Source organism: Crinia signifera, chromosome 1 (genome assembly GCF_055691185.1).
Source record: "Crinia signifera chromosome 1, ASM5569118v1, whole genome shotgun sequence".
NCBI lineage: Eukaryota > Metazoa > Chordata > Amphibia > Anura > Myobatrachidae > Crinia > Crinia signifera.
Genome location: NC_139217.1, coordinates 329,835,803 through 329,845,975, shown reverse-complemented (window position 1 = coordinate 329,845,975; position 10,173 = coordinate 329,835,803). Strand labels below are relative to the sequence as shown.

General features: G+C 48.3%; 1 protein-coding gene across 2 annotated transcripts in view; it reads left to right on the top strand.

Annotated features, from left to right (window-relative positions):
* The first annotated feature begins 6,733 nt into the window (after positions 1-6,733).
* LOC146029596 (uncharacterized) overlaps positions 6,734-10,173 on the top strand; it is a 66,866-nt gene continuing 63,426 nt past the window's right edge. The window contains exon 1 of one of the 2 annotated variants that reach the window (XM_083158359.1): positions 6,734-6,862. The gene's annotated coding sequence lies outside the window, so the exon portion shown is untranslated. Of the gene's footprint in view, positions 6,908-10,173 lie in introns of both variants that reach the window. The other variant, XM_083158358.1, reaches the window with a different exon arrangement.

Genomic DNA, 10,173 nt, shown 5'->3' with positions numbered 1-10,173 from the left:
ACACTGGACACAGCCTCTGGACACCGCCCCTGGACACAGCTCCTGTACACTGGACACAGCCGTCACACTGGACACTGCCCCGGACACTGGACACAGCCTGTCACCCTGGACACAGCCCCTGGACAATGGACACAGCCCGTCACCCTGGACACAGCCCCTGGACACAGCCTCTGGACAATGGACACAGCCTCTGGACACCCCCCCTGGACACAGCTCCTGTACACTGGACACAGCCGTCACACTGGACACAGCCACTGGACACAGCTCCTGTACACTGGACACAGCTGTCACACTGGACACAGCCTCTGGACACCGCCCCTGGACACAGCTCCTGTACACTGGACACAGCCGTCACACTGGACCTTGCCCCTGGGCACTGGATACAGCCCATCACCCTGGACACAGCCCCTGGACAATGGACACACCCGTTACCCTGGACACAGACCCTGGACACAGCCCCTGGACAATGGACACAGCCTCCGGACACCGCCCCGGGACACAGCTCCTGTACACTGGACACAGCCGTCACACTGGACACAGCCACTGGACACAGCTCCTGTACACAGCTCCTGTACACTGGACACAACCCCTGTACACTGGACACAACCCCTGTACACAGCCCCTGTACACTGGACACAGCCCCTGTACACTGGACACAGCCCCTGTACACAGCCCCTGTACACTGGACACAGCCCCTGTACACTGGACACAGCCCCTGTACACTGGACACAGCCCCTGTCACACTGGACACAGGCCCTGTCACACTGGACACAACCCCAGTACACAGCCCCTGTACACTGGACACTGCCCCTGGACACAGCCCCTGGACACAGCTCCTGTACACATCTCCTGTACACTGGATACAACCCCTGTACACTGGACACAGCCCCTGTACACAGCCCCTGTACACTGGACACAGCCCCTGTACACTGGACACTGCCCCTGGACACAGCCACTGGACACTGGACACTGCCCCTGGACACAGCTCCTGTACACTGGACACAACCCCTGTACAAGGGACACAGCCCCTGTACACAGCCCCTATACACTGTACACAGCCCCTGTACACTGGACACAGCCCCTGTACACTGGACACAGCCCCTGTACACTGGACACAGACCCTGTCACACTGTACACAGGCCCTGTCACACTGGACACAAGCCCTGTCACACTGAACACAGCCCCTGTACAGCCCCTTGTACACTGGACACTGCAGCCCCTGTACACTGGACTTGTGTACAGCAGCCCCTGCAGACCCTAATCGAGTGAGCAGCAGCAAAATAATATATTATTATTATAGCACAGCACACAGCACAGAGCACAATCACCCTCTTCCCTCTCCTATGCTGGAGTAAAGATGGCGGGGCGCGCGTGCGTCTTATATAGAATCCAGATCCCGCGAGAATCCGACAGCGCGATGATGACATTTTGCCTCGTTTTCGGTCCGGAATTTAGGCGGGAACTCCCGAGCCGGCTCGGATCCAGACTCTGAACGCGATATTCGCATCTGTCGGATCCCGGAGATCCGGACCCGCTCATCTCTAGTTGATAGTGCTGGTGGCATTAACAATGGTTATTGGGGGCTCACGGATTGCATTTCATGGATCTCATGGATCTCATGCATCTTATGGATGCATAAGATCCATGAGATTAAAAAATCGGGTCCATCGTGTTTATTGTGTGCCTTAAGTACCTTAAACTTAAGGCATACAATCAATGAGACGGGCACCGTGCTAGGAAAGCAGTACCTTAAATTGTACTATACAATTACACCTATGCCCACAAAACTGTGTTGCCTCAATATTATTACAGCTGAACATTAATTATACATGTGCAAGGGCTCATTTACATTTAAAAATCATTGTACCTATGAAGAGGAGAGAAAGGCCTGAACCAACCCAATTAACTTTAAAAGGGACTACGTCAGATATATACATGTTAATTGACTAATGACTTTGCCCAGAATTTAATTCTTCCCAGATATATATATATATATCTCAAGTGATTATGAAGAAAGCATGCTGTTCATTAATATGTAGATGAAAGCTGGTAAAACCCTCCTACATTATCCTTATAAGTTCTGTTTCCTTCTGCTCTGACTACTGTACGTTCTCATAACTCACTACACAAAAGGATGGTATACTGAGCGGACACAGCAAGAAATACATTCTGAAACCAATCCCATCTTAACAAATATCTGTGGTCTAGACAACATTTGGTAAAAGAAGGAACTTACTTACAGGTACAGTATTACCGAATAACAGCACTAAGGACCCCATTCTTTAAATATATTTTTATTGAAACACTATAAATCACAGTTCACAATTATATGACAAAGAAAAAAAAAAGGTATTAAAATTGGTCGGTACAATATGAAATCAATGTTCTTGTTCGTTATTATTATGTCAGAAGTACAATTCAACATTGAGTAAGTGTGTTGGAAAAAACTTAAGTCGTTTCTGTGTCTTCTTATGTGGCGTGTAGGCCCGTACGGCCCAGGGCTGTCTCAGGGAGTGCATTATAACAGGATTTACTGTATTGTGACATCCAAAGGCACCGGGGGGTCCCCTGAGATAGTTCTCAGCAGATACCATTGCGTATCTTTGAGTGAGTTGTGGAGTTTTGTTCTAATTTCCAGGGAGAGTATTGTTATGTAGCTCTCCCAGGTGTCAAAGAGTTTTTTAGTGTGTTGTTCCTTGTTAAGTAGACATTCAATCCACTCCATGTTAAAGACATGAAATAACTTTGTCTTGAACAGCTGTAAAGAAGGGGGGGTAGCGTCTATCCACGTCTGCAGGACGGACTTACGCGCTACCGCGCTGACAATCCCCAAGAGTCTCTTGCACCCCCTAGTTACTCTTTGATCCTCCGGCAATATTCCGAAAATAGCCCAGTGGTCTGTGAAGGGTACATAGTTCACTAAGTGATCCTGCGCAAACTTCCTAACCTGCAGCCAGAATAATTTAATTATAGGACAACTCCAAAAGTAGTGGTACAGGTTTGCCTCGCCGGTCTGACACCTCGGACACGTTGCCGAGGGGGTCATCCCGGCCAGGAATTGCCTGTGGGGAGAAAAATATGCTTTGTGAAAAATGTTGAGGAACATCTCCTGGTATTGAATGGCAGGCAGTTGCCTTCTAGAGCGCAAGAGTGCCTTGGACAGCTGGGTACAGGTTAGGTCCGGCATTATTTGGGTCCAGGCTTTCATGCCTGTGGGGATGGTGTCGTGATCTATGATCTGCCTTAGGAAGTTATAATGTATAGATATAGCCTTACGGTCGGCCCCCCCAGATAAGAGCATCGTGTCCAAAGTGTTCGCCCAGTCCATCTCTGAGAAGTTGCGCGTCACCTCTAAGGCATAGTGCTTAGCCTGCATATATGCCAAGGGGTGTCTGCCCAATATTGGGAAGGCCTCCGAAGCCTTGTCAAATGACATTGGCTTTTTTAGGTCCCAGTCAATCAGAGCCCTGACGGAGGACAGGCCCTCGGCTCGGAGACTCCTGAATGGGTGGCCGGCCGTGCCATGTTGAAATTCTAAATTGTGCAGGAAAGGTAAGAAGAGGGATTTATGGGCATTCAGATGCAGCCTATGTCTAAGGATGTGCCATAATCTGCGGGTTGACCACAGCAAGGGGTTCGTTCGGGTCTGTTCATCCACCTCCCCATCATGAATGTGCAGAAAGCTCACCAAGCCGCCCTCAGCCAGGAATTCCCCTTCTATTTTTGTGTTGGCGTAGACTTCACTCCCGTGCAACCAATCTCTTAGAAAGCGGAGTATGGAGGCATGATTGTAATGTAAGATATTAGGGAAGTTTATGCCCCCATTAAAAGCTGGCTGCTGCAGTTTATATAGCCCGATACGGGGACGTTTCGTTAAGGACCCCATTCTAACAAGTGAGTGATATAACATTATAGATCATGTGTTTAACATCTTGTTAATTGACTTTCCGCTTCTTTTCTTGCTCTGTAGTGTCATTCTTTTGCATTGTATTTTGCTATTTAAACATACAGTAGATTTTATACTCATTTTTGTTCTACATAGCATAAAGAATGAAGGAAATAGGTGGCTATTCTGGGAACATTAATAATGGCAGTTATGTTCCATGAGCAACAAAAATATTTAAACAATATTTTCATTTTACATCTTCAGTGCCATACAAAGTATATGTTCCATTTATATAATATGTATTAATTGTATCTTTTTATTGTCATAGTTTTTCAAAGAAACTGTTATTTTGCAGTTCTCATATTTCTAATGCAGGGCATGATTAAAGGTTCCAGGTGCCCTAGGCGAATACAGGGATGCAGACAGGAGGATGCTGTGGGTACAGCTGTCCCGGGCCCCAGCCTCTAGAGGGGCCATGGGAGCTGGCCACAGCGGCACGGTGATACCCCCACACCCCCACCCCCTTGGCCGCACACCAACTCCCCCACCTGGCAGCCCCCCAGCCAGGCATGCACAATTGGACACTGGACACTGCCCCTGGACACAGCCCCTGGACACTGGACACAGCCCGTCACCCTGGACACAGCCCCTGGACAATGGACACAGCCTCTGGACACAGCTCCTGTACACTGGACACAGCCGTCACACTGGACACAGCCCCTGGACAATGGATACAGCCTCTGGACACAGCTCCTGTACACTGGACACAGCCGTCACACTGGACACAGCCTCTGGACACCGCCCCTGGACACAGCTCCTGTACACTGGACACAGCCGTCACACTGGACACAGCCCCTGGACAATGGACACAGCCTCTGGACACAGCTCCTGTACACTGGAGACAGCCGTCACACTGGACACAGCCTCTGGACACCGCCCCTGGACACAGCTCCTGTACACTGGACACAGCCGTCACACTGGACACTGCCCCTGGACATTGGACACAGCCCGTCACCCTGGACACAGCCCCTGGACAATGGACACAGCCTGTCACCCTGGACACAGCCCCTGGACACAGCCTCTGGACAATGGACACAGCCTCTGGAAACCCCCCCTGGACACAGCTCCTGTACAATGGACACAGCTGTCACACTGGACACAGCCCCTGGACCTTTCCCCTGGACACTGGACACAGCCCGTCACCCTGGACACAGCCCCTGGACAATGGACACAGCCCGTTACCCTGGACACAGCCCCTGGACACAGCCCCTAGACAATGGACACAGCCTCCGGACACCGCCCCGGGACACAGCTCCTGTACACTGGACACAGCCGTCACACTGGACACAGCCCCTGGACACTGGACACAGCTCATGTACACTGGACACAACCCCTGTACACTGGACACAACCCCTGTACACTGGACACAACCCCTGTACACAGCCCCTGTACACTGGACACAGCCCCTGTACACTGGACACAGCCCCTGTACACTGGACACAGCCCCTGTCACACTGGACACAGGCCCTGTCACACTGGACACAGGCCCTGTACACAGCCCCTGTACACTGGACACTGCCCCTGGACACAGCCCCTGGACACTGCCCCTGGACACAGCCCCTGGACACTGGACACAGCTCCTGTACACAGCTCCTGTACACTGGAAACAACCCCTGTACACTGGACACAGCCCCTGTACACAGCCCCTGTACACTGGACACAGCCCCTGGACACAGCCCCTGGATACTGGAAACTGCCCCTGGACACAGCCCCTGGACACAGCTCCTGTACACTTGACACAACCCCTGTACACTGGAGACAGCCCCTGTACACAGCCCCTGTACACTGGACACAGCCCCTGTACACTGGACACAGACCCTGTCACACTGGACACAGGCCCTGTCACACTGGACACAGGCCCTGTCACACTGGACACAGGCCCTGTACAGCCCCTTGTACACTGGACACTGCAGCCCCTGTACACTGGACTTGTGTTCAGCAGCCCCTGCAGACCCTAATCGAGTGAGCAGCAGCAAAATAATATATTATTATTATAGCACAGCACAGAGCACAACCACCCTCTTCCCTCTCCTATGCTGGAGTAAAGATGGCGGGGCGCGCGTGTGTCTTATATAGAATCCAGATCCCGCGAGAATCCGACAGCGCAATGACGACGTTTTGCCTCGTTTTCGGTCTGGAATTTAGGCGGGAACTCCCGAGCCGGCTCGGATCCAGACTCGGGCCGCGATATTCGGATCTGTCGGATCCCGAAGATCCGGACCCGCTCATCTCTAGTTGATAGTGCTGGTGGTGTTAACAATGGTTATTTGGGGCTCACGATTTTTTATCTCATGCATCTCATGGATATCATGGATCTCATGCATCTTATGGATGCATAAGATCCATGAGATTAAAAAATCGGGTCCATCGTGTTTATTGTGTGCCTTAAGTACCTTAAACTTAAGGCATACAATCAATGAGACGGGCACCGTGCTAGGAAAGCAGTACCTTAAATTGTACTATACAATTACACCTATGCCCACAAAACTGTGTTGCCTCAATATTATTACAGCTGAACATTAATTATACATGTGCAAGGGCACATTTACATTTAAAAATCATTGTACCTATGAAGAGGAGAGAAAGGCCTGAACCAACCCAATTAACTTTAAAAGGGACTATGTCAGATATATACATGTTAATTGACTAATGACTTTGCCCAGAATTTAATTCTTCCCAGATAAAGCATGCTGTTCATTAATATGTAGATGAAAGCTGGTAAAACCCTCCTACATTATCCTTATAAGTTCTGTTTCCTTGTGCTCTCAGCTGACTACTGTACGTTCTCATAACTCACTACACAAGAGGATGGTATACTGAGCGGTCACAGCAAGAAATACATTCTGAAACCATTGCCATCTTAACAAATATCTGTGGTCTAGACAACATTTGGTAAAAGAAGGAACTTACTTACAGGTACAGTATTACCGAATAACAGCACTAAGGACCAAATTCTAACAAGTGAGTGATATAACATTATAGATCATGTGTTTAACATCTTGTTAATTGACTTTCCGCTTCTTTTCTTGTTCTGTAGTGTCATTCTTTTGCATTGTATTTTGCTATTTAAACATACAGTAGATTTTATACTCATTTTTGTTCTACATAGCATAAAGAATGAAGGAAATAGGTGGCTATTCTGGGAACATTAATAATGGCAGTTATGTTCCATGAGCAACAAAAATATTTAAACAATATTTTCATTTTACATCTTCAGTGCCATACAAAGTATATGTTCCATTTATATAATATGTATTAATTGTATCTTTTTATTGTCATAGTTTTTCAAAGAAACTGTTATTTTGCAGTTCTCATATTTCTAATGCAGGGCATGATTAAAGGTTCCAGGTGCCCTAGGCGAATACAGGGATGCAGACAGGAGGATGCTGTGGGTACAGCTGTCCCGGGCCCCAGCCTCTAGAGGGGCCATGGGAGCTGGCCACAGCGGCACGGTGATACCCCCACACCCCCACCCCCTTGGCCGCACACCAACTCCCCCACCTGGCAGCCCCCCAGCCAGGCACGCACAATAGACAGTGCAACCTGCAGAGCACCGAGCCTAGGACACAGAGGGGCTCGGCGCTCTGCAGGCTGCACTGTGCAGTGTGCACACAGAGAGTGGAGGCGTGCAGGAGGAACAAGGGCGATGCCGCGCCGCCACAACTAGGTAGCTAATGGTACTTGGGGGGGGGGGGGGGGGGGCTTTGGGCTTGACCCCATGATTCCTAGTGGTGGACCTGGGCTAATACACAAGTAGCTGCCCTTGTAATGCTTCTAAACACATGTGTATGGGTGCTTAGGGTCATACTGCCCATGTGCATGCAATAAAAGTTTTACTGCTGACGCGTAGGATCTAATGCTTGTGGCGTGTGAAGGAGACTTTGGATTTAGGCTGCCCAGCTGTTACTGTAGGACAGGGCTGGGCAACACCGGCCCTCCAGATGTTAGTGAACTACACATCCCAGGATGCTTTGCATTAGTTTTGCTATGTGGCCATGCTGAAAATAATGCAAAGCATCCTGGGATGTGTAGTTCACTAACATCTGGAGGGCCGGTGTTGCCCAGCCCTGCTGTAGGACAATGTACATAAAGTTATGGTTCCATAAGTAAGTTACATTGGCAAAAGTACACCGAGACAGGTGATAGCTAACAAGCATGGAACAAATTAGATAGCGGTACTAAGTGGTGCTGGACAACACACACGCAAAATTCAAAAATTAATACATTTAATAACACACTATACATACATTCATATTCAACCTATTGGTTAATCAGGCACTGATGTAATGCCTATCAGTCATACTCAGCACCTCTCACAGAAAAGGTTAAAAGCCACATAAACATGTTGACATGATGGGGGTTATTTTGTTGAAATTTGTAGATTTCGCAACTAGTGTATTGTGTATCCCCATATGACTTCTTTCACTCACCATGCTTCGGGGAAATGTGCTTTGCTGCACCAGCACACTTACCATTCCTAATCAGAGCCTCATGTATGGTAATATGATTACAAATAAAAGCCCATGTCACCCTTTTTATGTGTCGACCATTTCCATATCAACGATTTAACCATGTTGACATTTTTACCTTGTTGATAACATGAATGTCGACCTATCATCCAGGTACTGCTTAGTGCTGCGGTCATTAGATTTTAAGCTCATTGGAGCAGGGCTCTCATCCCCCTTGTTCTCACAGCCCTCTTCACTCACACTTCAATTGCAGCTCTCGTACTCACCGACCTTCTATTTCCGCATCTCTTCTCACTCGTAATTCTTCATCTCTTCCATCGGCAAGCCACCACTGGTAGTATGCAGACAACGTATCTGCTTCCCTACATCTCTGCTGTATTATGTACTGAGATTTGTGGAGCTAATTGTTTCCTGTGCTGTGTCCTAGTTATTCAGTTACTGTTATGTTTAGTTCTGTGTACGCTCTATTGTTCTAATGTGTGCCCTATGTACGGTGCTGCAAACCACTTGCGGTGCCTTATAAATAAAATGTAATAATAATAATAATAATAATATTATTAAGGAACATCATTAACATAGGAGAAGAAGGAAAAGCACTAATTCCTGCAGTGTAAATGTGTGATTTAGATATTGCTGAATCATAAGATGTACCCAATTTCTCTATTACTATTTTGTGAAAGCACAATCTGAAAAAGAAGAAATACACAATGTATAAGCTTCAGTGGGAGACAAGGAAAGTGCTAAGGAAATATCACTGGAGAAGCAGAGCTGTAACTAGAACTTTTGGCAGGGGTAGATTAGGCCTTTGGTTTCAATATGCTTGGCAGTCTAGTGACAACGAGACCTTTTAACTGCTATGCAAACCTTTAAACCTTCACAATTCAAATAATACCCAATATCCCCCGCTGAGACTGAACACTGACCCCAATACCTCCACAAAGCAGGCAGACAACTAATTAGCATAATCCCCTGAATATCACTAATATTGCTACCCCATCCCCATTGGAGCCCAGAAACACCCCAGAAATTGTTACACCCTCAGATAGCACCCACTCCTGTCACAATGGATATAAATGGGTGCCCACCTTAAGTGACAATTTGCAGCATCAAGTTTTTTGTATGGGAGACAGAGAGATAGAAGGAGGATGTGAGCACTTCTCTAGATAGGGCCACAATGTTACTGGCTGGCAGGTGGCCTCACAGGATTTTCTGACTATCGGAAATCTTCCCTGTAAAGAACAGTATAGGCAGCGGTGTAGCTAGGCGCCACGGTGCCCAGAGCAAGGGCATGCTTTGCGCCCCCCCCCCCTCCGGCGCCTGGGGCAAACAAGTAATTTGGTGCCCTGCTCTCTCTCTCTATGCTCCCCCCCCCCCCCCCCCCACACACACACACACACACACCACACACATACAAAAAAAAACCCACTGTTAACAGCTCTTAATAGATCCTGTTTGGAAATAAAGCTTGCCCATAAAACTACATATGGTGCAACATTCCCAGGACACTGCAAATGCTGGGACATGTAGTTCTTCATGTTAAAACACACATATATGAACACTGCCACCCCTATTTGAAAGGTGACTCTCATACAAATGTAGAAATAAATATCCACTCATGTTATGGCTCCATCTCCTCCCCCCACCCCCCCACCCCCGTGCAATCGTGTGGGGGGGGCACCATTAGGAGGTGCCTGTGCACCACTGGCACCCCCCGTGCGCATGCCTATGTACTAACTACTGCTGCCGTGGAAAGTGTCC